Source organism: Bubalus kerabau, chromosome 4, assembly GCF_029407905.1.
Source record: "Bubalus kerabau isolate K-KA32 ecotype Philippines breed swamp buffalo chromosome 4, PCC_UOA_SB_1v2, whole genome shotgun sequence".
Classification (NCBI taxonomy): domain Eukaryota; kingdom Metazoa; phylum Chordata; class Mammalia; order Artiodactyla; family Bovidae; genus Bubalus; species Bubalus kerabau.
Window position 1 is genome coordinate 82,941,361 of NC_073627.1, and position 17,288 is coordinate 82,958,648.

Genomic DNA, 17,288 nt, shown 5'->3' on the forward strand with positions numbered 1-17,288 from the left:
AGGGAGGAGGAGAGCACAGTTAGAGGAACACAGTGGTAGACACAACGCCATGTGAGACGGGTTGCCCGGGTTTGAATTAGCTCTGCCATTTCTGAGTAGTGTGAGCCTAAACTCTGGTCATTTAACTTTGCTGAGCCTAAATATGTTCATTTGTTTAGTGTTCATAATAATAATATCTGCCTCATGGGGAGCTGATAAAAATCAGTTGTGTGACTGCTTGCTCATGAAGCGCTTAGCGCTATTTTTGGCATGTAACAACTGGTCAAAGTTAACAAGTATCACTTAATCCCCTTACAGGATGTATCTACTATTGATCCCCAAATAGGCATCTTTGTCTCAATGTGGTTTCCCTTTCTTCCCCCTTCCCTACATTTATCATTAGCTAGAAATCTTCAGTTCAGTTCAGTTCAGTTCAGTCACTCAGTCGTGTCCGACTCCCCGAGACCCCATGAATTGCAGCACGCCAGGCCTCCCTGTCCATCACCATCTCCCGGAGTTCACTCAAACTCACGTCCATCGAGTCAGTGATGCCATCCAGCCATCTCATCCTCGGTCATCCCCTTCTCCTCCTGTCCCCAATCCCTCCCAGCATCAGAGTCTTTTCCAAGGAGTCAACTCTTCGCATGAGGTGGCCAAAGTACTGGAGTTTCAGCTTTAGCATCATTCCTTCCAAAGAAATCTCAGGGCTGATCTCCTTCAGAATGGACTGGTTGGATCTCCTTGCAGTCCAAGGGATTCTCAAGAGTCTTCTCCAACACCACAGTTCAAAAGCATCAATTCTTCGGCACTCAGCTTTCTTCACAGTCCAACTCTCACATCCATACATGACCACAGGAAAAACCATAGCCTTGACTAGACGGACCTTTGTGGGCAAAGTAATGTTCCTGCTTTTGAATATGCTATCTGGGTTGGTCATAACTTTCCTTCCAAGGAGTAAGTGTCTTTTAATTTCATGGCTGCAGTCACCATCTGCAGTGATTTTGGAGCCCCCCAAAATAAAGTCTGACACTGTTTCCACCGTTTCCCCATCTATTTCCCATGAAATGATGGGACCAGATGCCATGATCTTCATTTTCTGAATGTTGAGTTTTAAGCCAACTTTTTCACTCTCCTCTTTCACCTTCATCAAGAGGCTTTTTAGTTCCTCTTCACTTTCTGCCATAAGGGTGGTGTCATCTGCATATCTGAGGTTATTGATATTTCTCCCAGCAATCTTGATTCCAGCTTGTGCTTCTTCCAGTCCAGCATTTCTCATAATGTACTCTGCATATAAGTTAAATAAGCAGGGTGACAATATACAGCCTTGATGTACTGCTTTTCCTATTCAGAACCAGTCTGTTGTTCCATGTCCAGTTCTAACTGTTGCTTCCTGACCTGCATACAGATTTCTCAAGAGGCAGGTCAGGTGGTCTGGTATTCCCATCTCTTTCAGAATTTTCCACAGTTTATTGTGATCCACACAGTCAAAGGCTTTGGCATAGTCAATAAAGCAGAAATAGATGTTTTTCTGGAACTCGCTTGCTTTTTCCATGATCCAGCGGATGTTGGCAATTTGATCTCTGGTTGCTCTGCCTTTTCTAAAACCAGCTTGAACATCTGGAAGTTCATGGTTCATGTATTGCTGAAGCCTGGCTTGGAGAATTTTGAGCATTACTTTACTAGCGTGTGAGATGAGTGCAATTGTGCAATAGTTTGAGCATTCTTTGGCATTGCCTTTCTTTGGGATTGGAATAAAAACTGACCTTTTCCAGTCCTGTGGCCACTGCTGAGTTTTCCAGATTTGCTGGCATATTGAGTGCAGCACTCTCACAGCATCATCTTTCAGGATTTGAAATAGCTCAACTGGAATTCCATCACCTCCACTAGCTTTGTTCGTAGTGATGCTTTCTAAGGCCCACTTGACTTCACATTCCAGGATGTCTGGCTCTAGGTCAGTGATCACACATTGTGATTATCTAGGTCGTGAAGATCTTTTTTGTACATTTCTTCTGTGTATTCTTGCCACCTCTTCTTAATATCTTCTGCTTCTGTTAGGTCCATACCATTTCTGTCATTTATCGAGCCCATCTCTGCATGAAATGTTCCCTTGGTATCTCTAATTTTCTTGAAGAGATCTCTAGTCTTTCCCATTCTGTTGTTTTCCTCTATTTCTTTGCATTGATTGCCGAAGAAGGCTTTCTTATCTCTTCTTGCTATTCTTTGGAACTCTGCATTCAGATGCTTATATCTTTCCTTTTCTCCTTTGCTTTTCGCTTCTCTTCTTTTCACAGCTATTTGTAAGTCCTCCCCAGACAGCCGTTTTGCTTTTTTGCATTTCTTTTCCATGGGGATGGTCTTGATCCCTGTCTCCTGTACAATGTCACGAACCTCCGTCCATAGTTCATCAGGCACTCTATCTATCAGATCTAGGCCCTTAAATCTATTTCTCACTTCCACTGTATAATCATAAGGGATTTGATTTAGGTCATACCTGAATGGGTCTAGTGGTTTTCCCTACTTTCTTCAATTTCAGTCTGAATTTGGCAATAAGGAGTTCATGATCTGAGCCACAGTCAGCTCCCAGTCTTGTTTTTGCTGACTGTATAGAGCTTCTCCATCTTTGGCTGCAAAGAATATAATCAATCTGATTTCGGTGTCGACCATCTGGTGATGTCCACGTGTAGAGTCTTCTCTTGTGTTGTTGGAGGAGGGTGTTTGCTATGACCAGTGCATTTTCCTGGCAAAACTCTATTAGTCTTTGCCCTGCTTCATTCCGTATTCCAAGGCCAAATTTGCCTGTTACTCCAGGTGTTTCTTGACTTCCTACTTTTGCCTTCCAGTCCCCTATAATGAAAAGGACATCTTTTTTGGGTGTTAGTTCTAAAAGGTCTTGTAGGTCTTCACAGAACCATTCAACTTCAGCTTTTTCAGCATTACTGGTTGGGGCATAGACTTGGATTACTCTGATATTGAATGGTTTGCCTTGGAAATGAACAGAGATCATTCTGTCGTTTTTGAGATTGTATCCAAGTACTGCATTTCCAGCTCTTCTGTTGACCATGATGGCTACTCCATTTCTTCTGAGGGATTCCTGCCTGCAGTAGTAGATATAATGGTCATCTGAGTTAAATTCACTCATTCCAGTCCATTTTAGTTCGCTGATTCCTAGAATGTTGACATTCACTCTTGCCATCTCTTGTTTGACTACTTCCAATTTGCCTTGATTCATGGACCTGACATTCCAGGTTCCTATGCAACATTTCTCTTTACAGCATCGGACCTTGCTTCTATCACCAGCCACATCCACAACTGGGTATTGTTTTTGCTTTGGCTCCATCCCTTCATTCTGGAGTTATTTCTCCACTGATCTCCAGTAGCATATTGGGCACCTACTGACCTGGGGAGTTCCTCTTTCAGTATCCTATCATTTTGCCTTTTCATACTGTTCATGGGGTTCTCAAGGCAAGAATACTGAAGTGGTTTGCCATTCCCTTCTCCAGTGGACCACATTCTGTCAGACTCTCCACCATGACCCGTCCGTCTTAAGAGTTAACATTTGCATGTTTTAAATGAAGGTGATGGCCTGGATTGGTCATTTTCTAAATGGTGCTCCGTAGTAGACCTGGGAATTCTCCAAAGGCTCTTGCAGAGGGTCTGGAAAGTGGGAAAAGTAGGCATAATTTTACAGCCCTTGCTCTCCCATAGGAGAGAGCAAGCTTCCCTTTCCTGTTTTATACATTGGACTTTGGCCCTACTGTTTGCTTCAAGAAAGAGTTCTTGAAGCTAAAAGAAGTTAGAAAATTCTCTTTCAGCTTGAAAATCAGTGATTTTGAATGTGGAATATAAAATTTGATTTCTACCATTATTTTGTGAATGCTGAATTAACAATTTGGGGGAATTGCATTACATCTTGCCTCATCCAATGATGTAATAATCAAATAAAATAGATTCTAATCCTATTTAGTCAGCTTCCCTCTGTTGTTCTCAGTCTGCTTTGAGAGGATGGTCAAATTGAATCTGCTGTCCTTTGAGTTTGCCAAAGTTTATTATTTCAATTTACAGCAGCAGAGATGTTATACCCTGGTCTTTTATGTACTCTGTTGTGTGAGCTCTGATATTGTGCCAATCTGTGCAAGAGAGTAATTATGGAATGATGGGCCTTCCTCTTCTTTCAGAAAAGCAACGGGCAGGTCTTTCTGATATCTAGAGTGGTTGTGTGTTGGGAGAAGAATTGGAACTAGGGAATTTAACCTGCTTTTCTTATATTCCTTAAAAAAAATCTCAACAAAATACTATTTAAATATTTTTTTCACAAAGCCATGAAGAGGCTAATACCATGTAAAGCATGGGATGTGTTTGAGAAAACATGCTTTGAAAAAGAGGGATAAGATCAAGCTCTAAATGCATGTAATTCATTAGCCATAAAGCATGCAGAGCTGGGTCTGTAATGATATCAGAACATTCATGAAAAGATTCAGAATGAGATCTCAAAAATCCCACGTGGCGGCTCCTGGGAAGGTCTACAATCTGTTCTGTAACTACTCTCGTCAGATTATCTGTTGGCTGTAAGCCGAGAAGGAGATTAGGTTCTGCCTTTCCCATCTGCAGTTTAGCACTGAGCCCTAAGGCTTAAATTGGCCAGTGTGATAATCTATTAAGTAAACAGGGGCAAATTATTTCTTTATTTACACTCAAAAATGATGATGACCGTTATGCTTGCCGTAAAAATTCTAATGGTGCAAAAATTCATAGCCAATTCCTGGTATTCTCTTTATTTTCTGAATCCTATGCCTCAAGATAACAACTGATAATAGTTGAAACCAGATCCATTTGGAGTTTTTCTTTGTATAGACAGATACACACACACACACACACACACTCACTCACTCACTCTTGTGTTTAGTTGCTCAGTCATGTCTGACTCTTTGCAACCCCATGGCCTGTAGCCTGCCAGGCTCCTCTGTCCAAGGGGATTCTCTAGTCAAGAATACTAGTGGGTAGCCATGCCCTCCTGCAGGGGATCTTCCCAATCCAGGGATCGAACCCAGGTTTCCTGCATTGCAGGCAGATTCTTTACAGAGTGAGTCACCAGGGAAGATGTACATATAAATATATAAAAAATGCACACACATAATTATATCTACACATACTACACAGATTAAAAATATAGATGGGATTTTCTTTTTCTTTAATTTTATATTCTTGATACATTTTCATGTTACTGTGATTTATTGGATTTATCTCACTTTGTAAGAATGAGAATCACATTTCCCGGGGACTTTAAATTCCTTCTGACTTTCAATAAAAGCCCAGCAAGGGAGAAGGCTTCCGCCACCACCTGCAGTCGGAGGCCTCTGCCTCTGACCCACCTGACCTGGGAAATGGTTCTGTTTTTAAAGGCAGCCTCAGGCATGGTTAAGAAGCATGTCTCCTGTTCACAGAGGCTCAGATCCCTGTTGTGAAAGAAAATGACACCTTAATCAAGTTGGTTTTCTGTCCAGCAAATTGTACCAACTTCCCTTTGGGAAATGAGGGGATGCTGCCTGACTGGGACTCAGGGCCTGGTGAGGGGGAGGGGACCCCAGTTCCACAGAGGCAGCCTCCTGTGCCTTCTCTCCCATTAGCTAACAGAGCCGGGTTAAGTGGGCCGTCAATTCATCAGGCCTGACTGATTTGCTGATACAGTGGACAAACGGGGAAAGTTCTTAAACTAATTCACTTAAGATAAGGGGATGGCTTCTCCTCAAAGGTAAAGCAAGGAAAGATCCTCCACTTCTCAGTAAGCCTGCCCAAATTGTCTGCCAGCCACTCGAGGATGAAATTGAGTCTAACACTACAGCATGTATTACTAAGAGTAGACTTCGCCAGTAAATATTTAAAGGGTTTAAGCTCAGCTTCTCCATCATTTACTTGCGTTTTGTTTGGATGACAAAAAGTGGCAGAGTGTGCTGCAGGGTGAGATTAGGTGCTTGAAATGTGGCTGCAGAGATTCAATGAGTATTTTTTGAGGCGCCCTTCATTATGGGGAAATGGTAGAGGACAGATTTCCTGAAGGGTTTTCCACTTGGCTGCATGATTAAGTGTTCAGGGAACTATATAATTGGTAATATGCTTTTTTTTTATATTCCTGTGTAAATAATTTCTTATTTAAATTTCATAATGTATAATATTTAAACACTTGTCAAGCAATAACTCACTGGTGGCAGAAAATTCTTAAAGTCTAACAGCGGGATTAAGGGGTGATGGCTGTAGCTGATTGATCTCTATAGTTTTCTTGAAGAGGAATCTTACCACAGGGGTATAATTTGGGAAATAGAATCACACAGTGTTGGTAATTTGAGCAGTTATGTGGGAAACTCGGAATTCGTCTCAAATTGATCTGCTTTTATTTTTTTAAACAGGGTAGAAAGTCTGTTTTTAATTCTCTGTGCTTGCGTGCATATATGTATTATAGTCAGGTTTTGTTGTGCTTTTGTCCTTTTGATTTTAGTAGAAGTCAAATAAAGGAAATATATGGCTCTATCTTCATCTGTGAGATCTGTCATGGGTTTAAGTATATTGCCCATGTATCGAGACAGTGTCAAAGTCATTTGTGTAAATAATAACAGAAAGGAACACTACCAATTCATCATGCATGGGGATATAGTGTGTTGAAGGAATTTACTAGGAAATCAGTATTTGTCATCACGTTTGTCATGGTTTATAAATCCCAGCCTAATTTACAAGGGTTTAAGGCCTTTCACCCAAATATAAAAAGTGACCCATTAAAGTTAATGAGCCTTCTTTATCTGGACTCATCTTTTAAATTTACCATGTGATTAAATGTAATAAAAGGGAGATGAGGGGCATTTAAAGTGCAGCAAAGAGTGCTGTGGTGAGAGACAGGACTCAAGTAATTCTGAGACCTGGACGAACTGGATTTGCAAGTGACAGAAATAAAAACACCAAAGAAAGCTGACACTTAAAACAGTATGCTGCTCATAAATTTGATGGGATATTGGTGGGCAAACATTTCAAAAGGATGAAGATTAGTAATAGGGGCTGAGGGATTTGGGTAGGATGGAAAAGGCCCTGGAGTAATGCTATATCACTGCCAAACAGATACATGGCTTATAATTGTATTTGGGGAAGAAAAGAAAATATCATTATCTTTAGAATGTCTTTCTTAAGGAAGTGGGAACCATCCCTTTGAAATGTAATCATCAAGAAAGTTAGAGCCCTTATCTCCCAGCGTCTGAGTGGTGTGGTGGGGGTAGGAATCTAACACTTCTGAGGACAATTAAGCACAAATGGCCTCGTCCCATTGACTGCTCTTCCAAGCTTAAGTTCTCCAGCATTCTTCCATTAACTCACCCCAGCTTTAAAAATCCCTCCCGCCTTATTTTTAAACGAGTTTCTCCTATTGTAACAGTTTTGAATAAAGTCTTTACTTACCTGTTTAACTGATTCAGGGCAGTTTTTCTTTTATAGCAGTCAACAGTTGTTGGATTGAACTTGAAGAGCTTCAAGTTTTTAATTTTCATATACAGCATCAGTTTAGGAAAAAATAAGTCTTTCTGAAGAATACCAATGCTGGGAGGAATGTTATAAAACAAGGAGAAATGATTTGATTAGAAGGATCAAGATATCTACACCAGAAAGACAATCAAGGGCAGATTGAAGAATGGGATGATATTCTTTTAATGAAAGTTTATATGACACAGGGAGCCCAGCCTGGTGCTCTGTGATGACCTACAGGGGTGGGATGGAGGAAGAGTGGAGAGGCTCAAGAGGGAGGTGATATATGTATAATTATGACTGTTTTGTGCTTTGTATGACAGAAACCAACACAACACTGTAAAGCAATTTCCCCCCAATTAAAAAAAAATATATAGCTGAGTTATTTCTTTGGAATAATTTAAAGTGAGTGATATTGTATAAAAGTGCCTTGTGTGCTCAGTAGCTTCGGTCGTGTCTGACTCTTTGCAACCCCATGGACTGTAGCGCATCTGGCTCCTCTGTCCTTGGGGTTCTCCAGGCAAGAATGCTGGAGTGGGTTGAGCTGCCTTCCTCCAGGGGATCTTCCCAACCCAGGTATCGAACCTGCGTCTCCTGAGTCTCCTGCACTAGAGGCGAATTCTTTACTTCTGAGCCATCAAGAAAGCCCCATAAAAGTGCTTAGCAAATTGCAGATGCTCAGGAATGTTTATTAAGTGGCAAGGAGTAAAGTCTTTGCTGCTGCTGCTGCTAAGTCACTTCAGTCGTGTCCGACTCTCTGTGACCCCATAGACGTCAGCCCACCAGGCTCTCCTGCCCCTGGGATTCTCCAGGCAAGAACACTGGAGTGGGTTGCCATTTCCTTCTCCAATGCATGAAAGTGAAAAAGTGGAAGTGAAGTCGCTCAGTCGAGTCCAACTCTTAGCGGAGCTTATTTCACGTATAATCATCCTGATGGAATCATCCCTGTGGACTGGAATGTAGGGCTGACGAGACTTATGTGAAAGGCAATTAACAGATTTGTTTAGATGGAGAAATATAACTTGAAGAAAGAGAAGACTCTTGTTCATCCATTCTTCCTTTTGGTAAATGGCAGCTACATGGAATTTTATAGCTGACATAGATCTTTAACATATATCATCTGATTTGATCCCCAAAACCAGCTTGAGGAGGAAACAACAGCTTGATTAAATTATTTACCAAAGATCACCTGACTGTAAATGGTGGAGTAGAAGCTAGTATGAGATTTTAGTCTTACCTAGTTTTTTAAAAAAATCTACTATTGCATATTATAGGTAAGAAAAGTAGGCCTTGGGGGCAGAGTATGGACCGACAAAGAAGGAATAAACAGCAAATAAAAATATGTTTATTGCAATTTTTAAAGGTGCAAATGCAAGAAAAGTACATTACAGTGAGAATTTACAAGGATCGTAACCCCAGGCATGGAGATGGGGTTTGGATCAGGAAAGGCTGGCCCAGAGAAGTGATATTTACATTACCAGACTGGTAATCCTGGCTCATAGTTTAATGAGAGCTCAACACCAGTAGACTAGCCTCTGGTCAGAAAGCTTATCCTAGTTGGAGAAATGAGAAGTATCATGAGATAGTAGTATGTTTTTCATCAAACTAGGTGCATTTAAGATAAAAATCTTTCTCATTTCTGAGATTGTCTTTTCTTATTTAGTTTTAAAACACTTTTTCTTTTATATGATAGGTATTATGGTTAATGAAAATTGTTTTCATTGGATTACTTGGGGTTATAGAAAATCTCAAATACTACAGCATCTCCCCACTTTTATTTAAAATATTTCTAGTTAATGAAATCCCAAAGTCTGGGAACCAGTGATCTCTATCCTGCTATCTATCCCCAGCCTCACACCTTCTTTTTACTTTATGAGTGAAGTAAAGACCTCTGCTTTGACTAACCTAAGATGTCTAGGAATAAAATTGTACCTTTGCACTTATGTGGGAGATAGGATTAAAAATAATGAGACAAACTCAGAGGCATAATGTTATTTCAGGAAATGGGAATAAACAGAGAATTTAAACGTTATTTTTTAATTCTTGCTGGGAATTTTCCTCGCAGACTATCAAGTCAACCTTTATATAGATGAGGGTGAGAGACAGGGCAGGAGAGCAAGTTGAAAGTGAAAGGTGCTCTGACAAAGAGACGGCAAAGGCTGGCTGGGGTGAGAGGAGGGAGAGGTTCCTTGCTCCTCGTGACTCTTTCTGCAGAGAATTCTTTTCTCTGCCTTCCCTCACGGCCATCCTTGTACCTGATGCCTTTCATGCCTTGCCTTTGCGGAAACCTCTTAGGCTGCCGGAATACCCGCCCTCATTGGAATGTGTCCACGGCACAGAGGCCAGAAGCAATCGATGGCCCTTCCTGGCCCCCACCCCCTCCTCCTGCCCTTATAAATACTTTTATTTGCCTTCTGTCACTGTGGCTGTGGCTTATCCTTTTGCATTCACCCTTTCTAGTTGAAAGTCATTAATCTGCAAATGCAACTAATTAGTCCTTTACTGTTCCAGGAGCAGAAAACATTGCTTACGCACTGTCCCTATTTACGGGATGCCAGAAAGTGTACACTTAAGGATCAATGGATCTTGCCAATAGAAAGAGTGCTCTGTGTAATTACACAACTGGCCTGGGTAAGCTGTAAAACGAGAATTGTACAGAGGGCCTAGAACCTGCCCCAGAATGGTACAGTTTCTTAACCCGCAGGCTTGCAGTTTTTATTTTCTCAAGTAAGTTGTGGCCATTCTGTGTGGTGAGCCATCTCAGTCCATCTTCTTGAAGATAGAGGCATAGAAAATTAGGTGAAATTGGGTGCATTTCAGTCCTGACATTTTTCTTTTTGGAGAGAGGTTGAACTCAGGACCTCAAGGTTGGTATAAGATTGGAAAGGCCAAATCACTTTATCTTATTTTTTTCAACGGGGAAGAAAACCCCACAACTTTTGATCCCAAATAAAATAATAACTAAAATGCTTATGCCTAGCCTTTTTTTTTTTTCCTTAAAGAAAAAAAAAAAAAAAAAGACAGCTGACTACATGCCTCTGGAGAAAACTCTTGATATCCTTAAAGCAAAATAATTTTTCTGCAGAGGCAAATGTGTTAAAGCAAGTGAGAGACAGGGTGCCATTGAGAAGCTGAATTAGACAAGCAGTTTAAGCCACAGAACTTATTCCCTAGTCACTAACATGGTATACAGGTTGTGCTGTGGTACACACGTGTTTAGGTCTGTGTCTATATTTGTGTGATTGCTAGTTGTGTGTGTATGTGTTTGTGTGTGCAGAAATGCTTTTACCAAAGGAAAATTGAAAGTTGAAAAGCACCAGCAAGGAAGTACCAGTGAAAAGTATTACATCTACATGACAAAAAGTCCAGGGAGAAAAAAATGTCTCCGGTGACCTATACCTGGTAACTTTTGGAGAGAGAGAGAGATGGGCAATTGGGTGGGGTAGTTGAATCTCACCGGGGAGAAAGCAGGTGTTAAAAAGGATTGTTGCCCTTACTGACCACAGCTCTCTACCGCCCGCACTCCATAGCATCAGTAGAAAGCCTGGGCAAGTCTCTGGGATGGGTCTGTTGCTCTGTCTACCAGCTGTTGTGGGCTGGAGCCTTTTAGGTTCTGTGCTGAGAGCTGGGATTCTATTGGTGCAGCACCAGAGCACTTCCTGTCTTTGTATTTGCTTGGTAGTTAAACAGATCTCTGGGCTTCCCTGATGGCTCAGCATGCAAAGAAATCTTCTGCAATGTAGGAGATGCAATAGACGTGGGTTTAATTGCTGGCTTGGGAAAATCCCATAGAGTAGGAAATGGCAACCTACTCCTGTATTCTTGTCTGAAAAAATCCCATGGATACAGGAGCCTGGTGTTCTACAGTCCAAAGGGTTGCAAAGAGTCAGATATGACTGAGTGAATGAGCACACACACATGCACGCAAACAGTTCTTTGCGTACGTGGGAAAATGCGTTGAAATGGACAAGTGAGACTGTTCTCTTCTCTAGAATATTCACAATATTTTAAGAATAGTTAACAAAGCTGGTTTTTCTTGAATAGTATCTCTTTTTCTTTGAAAAACATTTACCACTTTGTTCTTTCTTTTTCTCATGTTCATCTGTCCTTTTAAATTCAAGATTACGAGGACAATGGTAATAGACTTACATTTATTCAGATTCATCATCCATACCTGCTTAGTGTTTATGTAACCTTACTAATTTCCAGAGGGACATTATCATAACAGAATAACAGAGACTGAGCCTCCTGTATTGAATGCATAGTTTAATGCAGTCATTCCTAACGTATTTTTGGGCCATAAGCCCTCTTGAGACTGCTGCCACAGTAAACCTTCCTCTCCCCAGAAATACGCACTTAACAAAAATTCATGCCATCTCATTTTTGATTTTAGAGAATTCACATATTCTCTGAAACAATTGCTTTCTGGAGTCCTTAGTCCCAAGTTAAAAACCTACGGTCAAATGCAATGCCTATGAAACAGTGGGAAAATTAGGGTATAGTAGAATCTCCGAGTACATTGTGTTACAGAATAATCACAGTTGGCTGGTTTGTGGGAATGACTAAGATTCACTCTCAGGTTAGGCAAACTTGACTCTTCTCCCTAGTTCTGTGAGAAATTACTTAACCTAAGCTTCAGTTTCCTCATTCAGTTCAGTTCAGTTGTTCAGTCGTGTCTGACCCTTTGCAACCCCATGAACCATAGCACGCCAGGCCTCCTTGTTCATCCCCAACTCCCAGAGTTTACCCAAACTCCTGTCCATTGAGTCAGTGGTGCCATCCAACCATCTCATCCTCTGTTGTCCCCTTCTCCTCCTGCCCTTAATCTTTTCCAGCATCAGGGTCTCTTCAAATGAGTCAGCTCTTTGCATCAGGTGGCCAAAGTATTGGAGTTTCAGCTTCAACATCAGTCCTTCCAATGAACACCCAGGACTGATCTCCTTTAGGATGGACTGATTGGCTCTCCTTGCAGTCCAAGGGACTCTCAAGAGTCTTCTCCAACACCACAGTTCAAAAGCATCAATTCTTTGGCTCTCAGCTTTCCTTATAGTCCAATTCTCACATCCATACATGACCACTGGAAAAACCATAGCCTTGATTAGATGGACCTTTATTGGCAAAGTAATGTCTCTGCTTTTTAATATGCTGTCTAGGTTGCTCATAACTTTCCTTCCAAGGAGTAAGTGTAAGTTAAGATGGTAATATAACATCTGCCTCATTGGGTTGCTGAGATATACACATGGCTTGGGACATAGTCAACCCTAGAGACATATAAGTGATTGTCATTTTTGTTAATAATGGGAAGTGTTATTCAGAATTGATTAAGGCAGGGCACCCTTTCTTCCCTTGCTTGTCAGTTACAATTGCCAGCCTCAGGGAAACAGACTCTGTTGTACATTCTTGAATGCCCACCTGCCTTCCCTTTTAAAAATTTCTATTTAGCTATAATACTAAGACTCATCCTACTTGCAAAAATTTATTTTAGACTTTGAAATGCAAAGAGGTCCATGTTTTGAAACAATCATTTATTTCATGTTGATTTTGGGTGAGTGTGGTCTGCGGAGCTCAGCAGAGGGAATGTTTAGTTACCTGGTGGGCAGTGTTTTCCTAGAAGATTCCTCAACTGTGGCCTGATGTTTACCTTTTCCACTTTGTTTTTATACACCTAGATTTCAACCATGAGCTCTTTGCTTTTTATTCTTCTGGCCTTTCCCTTTTCTTAATTCCTTATCAGTGGCAATTCTATGTTCATCTCTGGTCAGTTCAACTCAACAAATGATAATTGAGCCTTTTCTGTCTCCTAGCCACTGAAGTAGATATTGGACACATAGAAATAAGTCAAAAGTAGTTTTTATACATGGAAGCCTTTGGCACATGAGAGTCTGTTAGGCAGAGTATCAGCATCACTATCATCATCACTGTTGTTTATTGAGTAGTTACTCATTGTTAAGCATTGTGCTAACCAGGTTGTAACAGTATTTCATTTCACCTTTCTATTGGATACTCTTTTTAGAATCCACCCATCTTTTTACCCCCAGACTGCAAGCTTTGCTCTCTTTAGTCCTGCCCAGAAGTTCTCACTTCTCCCAGTAGTGACTATTCTCAGTATCTGCAAAGTCTTCTCTTAATCTATGACTAAGTGCTTGTCACCCTAGAGTCCTCCAAAGTCAGGGTATGGTTGTGCTTTCCACCTCTTCTAGGCTTTGAGACTTAAAAATGAGAGGGCTTACACAGCAAAGGAAACTGTAAACAACAAACAACAACAAAAGAAAACAAACTGCCGGGAGCTGGCATATTGCATATTGAGTGCATATTGCATATTGCATATTGAGTGAAGCACTTTCCACAGCATCATCTTTCAGGATCTGGAATAGCTCAACTGAAATTCTATAACTGCCGGGAGCAGGAGCTCCGCCCATGGCAAAGGTCATGAGGAAGGAGGCTCGGCACACGAAAAGGCGGGATCAAGCCTCAGGAATCCCCCTGGAAATTCTCAAGCATCTACCCCCAAACCAGAGTCTGCCTACTTTCTGCTTTGTGCTCTCACCTACACCTCTGACTTTACGGGGGCTGTCCCCCACTACCTCTCTCTGAAAAAAGAATTAGCTTACAGCTCCAGTTAATAATTCCTGGGTGTGACAGTGTTTAACCTACAAACTCCTTTGGAAATCCTCTAGCCTGCCTGAATAGGTTTTTCCGGCCACATGTGATTGTTCAGAGCCTCCCAACTGTGAGAGGCAGGAGATGTTCTAAACTGTCTAAACACAATTCCTTTGAATAGTTAAAAGATTGATTAGAAATTGTGTTGGTGAAGGGTTTTTCACTTATTGGGCCAATGTTTGCTGCTAAGTCTCCATACTCCTTACCTACTGTGTCCTTGGCAGTGTATTGATTGATATAATGGGTGTATAGAAATGTAAGTAGTAGCCTCAGTGTTTGAACCTTGGACCCTTGAGTTAATTCTTTTCTTGATTGAGCCCACCTCACCTTTGCCCTATAGGAATGCAGCTTTGTCCAATGCTTTTTTGGAGGCTGGTGCCTGACTTTGGAATAATCACCTTTAGAGAAAGATAAGTTTCTTAAAATGTTAACAGGCCTCCTGGCCAGAAGATGATGTAATTCACCTGAATTTTTGCCTATGATAAGTTTGAAAGCCTGGCTTCGATTAGGACCAGGAACTGCTGTCCTTGCATGACTCCACCCCTTCCCCCATTATCCTCTATGCACAACTTAAGGTATAAAAACTACTTTGGAAAATAAAGTGCGGGCCTTGTTCACCGAAACTTGGTCTGCCCATGTCGCTCTCTCACTCAAATTCTGGCTGAGTCTCCATCTGGAGCGTAGAACCCGCCATGCTTGCTAATTATGCCTGGGCTTCTAAGATCCGACCGGGGAGGCCTCAGTGTCTCCTCTCCTTCGGGAGAACGGAAGGACGCCTGCGGCCTATGTAAGTGGTGCAAACTTCTTGTCTTGAAGTTTTATTGGTCTCCTGCGTAAACCAAGCTACTGAGCCTCTTTTCTCCACTGAATTTTCCTACTGAGCTATCCTCATTCTATTACTCTTTACATCTGCAATTAATATCTAATTGAAGCTATTGTATCCTGATCCTCGCCGACGCCGTCCCCGCTTCGAATACCCTGGATCAGCTGGGGCTGGACCCTGGCAACAAACAAAAAAACAACCTACAGAACGGGAGAAAATATTTGCAAATGATGCAACTGGGAAGAGCTTAATCTCCAAAATATACAAGCAGCTCATGCCACTCAACAACAAAAAACAAACAACCCAATTAAAAATGGGCAGAAGACCTTAATAGATGTTTCTATTAACAAAGAAGGCATACATATGATCAGCAGGCATGTCAAAAGATGATCGACAACACTCATTATTAGAGAAAGGCAAGTCAAAACTATAATTAGGTATCACCTAACACCAGTCAGAGTGGCCATCATCAAAAATTCTACAAATAACAAATGCTGGAGAGGGTGTGGAGAAAAGGGAACCCTCCTACACTGTTGGTGGGAAGGTAAGTTGGTGCAGCCACTGTGGAAAACAGAATGGAGGTTCCTCAGAAAAGTAAAAATAGAATTACCATATGACCCATCAATCCCACTCCTGGGTATATACCTGGACAAAACTATAATTCAAAAAGATACATACAACACCTATGTTCACAGCAGTACTATTCACAGTAGCCAAAACATGTCCATCAACAGATGAATGGTTAAGGAAGATATGGTACATATATACAATGAAATACTACTCAGCCATAAAAATGAATGAAATGATGCCATTTGCAACAACATGGATGAAACTAGAAATTACCATATTAAGCGAAATAAATCAGAAAGAGAAAGACAAAGACCATATGATACCACTTGTATGTGGAATCTAAAATATGGCACAAATAAACCTACCTACAAAACAGAAATGACACTCAGGCGTTGAGCTCAGACTTGTGGTTGCCAAGGAGTGTGAGGGGGAGGGAGAGGGATGGGCTAGGAATTTGGAGTTGGTAGATGCAAACTATTACATTTAGAGTGGATAAACAGCAAATTCCTACTGTATAGCACAGGGAGTTATACCCAGTCTCTTAGGATAAGCCATAATGGAAAAGAATATAAGAAAAAGAATGTATATATGTGCATAACTGAGTCACTTTGCTATACAACAGAGATTGGTATAAAATTGTACATCAGCTATCCTTCAATAAAATTTTTTTTTTTTTTAATGATGTGACTTGTGCTTCAACAAATAAATGACTGGCCAGTTTTCAGCCTTGGATCACCTAGATTTGTTCCAAGTCAGATTTAGAGGATACAAATATGGTTCCATATAATTAGGAGCCACAAAAGCCTTCTGATTATACCAAAGAATTGGGGATTGTCCCCAAACCTGGGATTCTAGCCAGAATGGTAGTAAAACTCTATTATGAACTCACTAGCTTTAAAAACTACAATGCTATAATTTAAGGTGACAATGGAAGCAATGAAGAAGTATTTTGCAACATAAAAAGAACTATTTTAAGGAATTTCATTATCTTTCCTAGAATGTTTACAGTAGGCTGTGTCTACACAGTTATAGGATCCCTCCATACAAAGGGGTTTGTCACCTATTGATATCTTGGAGCTACATGGTTCCCAATATGTTTATGTTTGCAACCAACAACCTGTTTGGCATAGAGTGAATCAAGGGCTCCTAAATTTTCTGTGGGGGAGAAGTAACGTTTTATTTACTAGAAGACTTTGTAGCAAGTACCAGGTGCTGGCATTCAGTCTTAGATTCCACTGTGAAAAGACAAGAGTACTTCAGTGGGAGGGGTAGGGGCTGTTACCTAGAGTCATGCTCGCATCTATGAAGGAGCTTCTGGCGTCCTCAGCTGTCCTTGTTTATAGTCTCCGTTGCTGAATCGGAAGCCCCTGTAAGCATATCAAAAGCACAAGGAGCGTCTAAGATAAAAACTGCAACAATAACTGGGACGAATGTTAATGTCTAGTATACACGATGCATGTTACTGGGGACTTTGCATGTATAACTAGCACTCCTTACTAGCATGTCATGGTGTTGACCCAGTTATTCACCTTTAATGGATAAGTGGATTGAGAATGGGAAAGGTTAAGTAATTTGGTCAAGATCCTATTGCTTGAGGGTAGCTGACCTTGGGTTTTGTTATGGAGCATTTTTATTTTCAGGATTGAATCATTTTGGAAATGATTCCTATTGATTTCTTAACTATTAAAAATTTTTGTATGCAGGAATAGTTCTTTTCTGGTGCTGCTTTTATTTTGTGCAGGGTGTGGTTTGAAATGTT